General features: G+C 32.6%; 1 pseudogene; it reads left to right on the plus strand.

Moving 5' to 3' along the window:
* LOC107610433 overlaps positions 1,869–2,252 on the plus strand; it is a 3,719-nt pseudogene continuing 3,335 nt past the window's right edge.

Consider the following 2,252-nt stretch of genomic DNA (forward strand, 5'->3'; position numbering starts at 1 on the left):
AATAAAGTTTAATATATTGTCACGTGATGGTATTTAAGTATGTCCAAGCGTATTTAGAGAATATTTTTTTATTTTTTTATCAAGACACAGTCTGGACATAGAAAACACGCGTGTCAAATGAGTGTCGATGATTGTCGTGTTTGAACCGGGGTGGAGTTAGATGAAATATTAGAGGAGACAAAAAATATTTACACAATAAAATAAAACTAAAATAAAATTTTAAAATAATTTAAATTAAAATTTACATATAATTTACATATAAAAAATTAAAATTAGAGAATCATTGTCTCTTTTTCCTACTACATAACTCTGTCCCTGTGTTTAAAATATGTCAGATACATTGATACAATAAATCAGATAAATGTCTGTACTTCATAAGCCAGCCAAGAGTAATTGACAAATTCAATGACCATTTAATGAAGGACTAAAAAAAATACAACATGAACATTTCGAAACAAAACTTTGATTTGGCAATTGGGTTGCTTCTTCAACCATATAAAAATCAGTTATAAAAAAGGGTAATGTTTACGACTAATATCAATCACGCATTTAGACAGTTCAACTCAAATTAACTTCTAGATTCACGCTACATGTTACAAATTGTCTAATTATATACTATCAGCTTGGTCAAATCATATTTAAATTTAGACTTTGTAAGTGCGTGAAAATTTTGGTAGTTTTTATGTGAGGTGCGCCAACGTGAAATATAATGGCGATATGATGTACTATAAAAAAAATATTAATAGTAGAATGTTTTGAATTTTCAACAAAACTATCAATTAATGAAAAGCCACCCTAGCCATTGTCTTTAATCAGATAATTTTGGCAAATAATTATTGGTCTTTTACCCATTTCGATCCCTGTCCTATTGACTATTGCATCGTTCTTTTACCCATTCCGATCCCTGTCCTATTGACTATTGCTTCTTCAGCAAGGACTTTGGCTTTGTCAGATGCATGAAGCCATGAACTGAAATGATTAAATTTTTTTAACAAATGTTGTTATCCTCCTTTTTTTTTTAGACTTTGTGTGGGACTGGATGTTGGCATGTGGCGGTGTAGGAAATGTTGAAATTATGAATTTGGGCCTATGCTATTGATTAAAACATGATAATGGACCGAGGCCCATTTGGCCCAAATACTAAAACAAAAATTTTCAATATAACCAACTTAAGTTCTTGACCAAAAAAAAAAACTTAAGTTCTTTTAGTGATATCCGTCGGAAAAAAAGAATTTCTTTAAAAAAAAAAAATTGATGTAATAGTTAATTCACTAATATGCTTAAATAAATATTGAAAATTGAAATATTGTCTTGTGCGGATGAAGTTTGGCACAAATGATAGATTTATTAGCTTCCATGCAGTTACATCAAGGTTCAAAACATGGATTTAACCCATCTAGTGAAATATAGGAACTCATATAGTTGTAAGTGTTTGGATGAATGTGTGTGTGTTTGTAATATAATACTTTGATTAAAGTTGCTCAATCTGTAAAACAAAAAAAATCCTTAATTGATCCTATTAAAAAATATTATAAAAAAAAATATTTTTTATGTGAAATGATCTATGAAATATACAGTACAGTTGTAATTAAGAATCATTATATGCTCAATAAAAACATGCCAACTGGGCTCTTCATGGATGAACCAACTTTTTTTCCTTACTGATAATGAAATTACAAATTTGGTTACCGGGTTATTATGGTGAATAGTATTTTACTTTTTGGGCTTGTTACCAGGCCCACATTGGCAAGAGTGTACGAATGGCAAACGTGTTTGTCTCATAATAACCACACCCAAGTTCGAATCTTAAACTTATATTTTGTTAGTGAATTACAAATGTGAAATGATCAGTAAATTCACGTTTCCCTGGATTCAAGGGGACGGGGCATATATGAATGAATGTTCCCCTTTCCCATTGCTTTTGTTGCTCCCAATTCAACATCAAACTCCTCCTTCACTTCTCATGCATCCCTCGTTCTCCCTTCTCTCCGTACCCAACTCTCTTTCTCTCTCTCTCTCACTCTTACATTATATATACAACACATGCACAATGTTTCTAATACTACATTCACTATTTACTTGATCTTTTCTATTTACGTTGTTGTTGTTGATGACGATGGGGAATCATGGAGAGAACGGTAGTAACGGGGAGGTGGCCAGGAAGGAGAAGGAGGCGGACGCTTTGAAGTGGAAGGAGGCGGCAGAGGGATTGCAGGGGAGCCATTTTGAGGATGTGAGGAGGATGGTGGAGG

This window comes from Arachis ipaensis, chromosome B08, assembly GCF_000816755.2.
Source record: "Arachis ipaensis cultivar K30076 chromosome B08, Araip1.1, whole genome shotgun sequence".
NCBI lineage: Eukaryota > Viridiplantae > Streptophyta > Magnoliopsida > Fabales > Fabaceae > Arachis > Arachis ipaensis.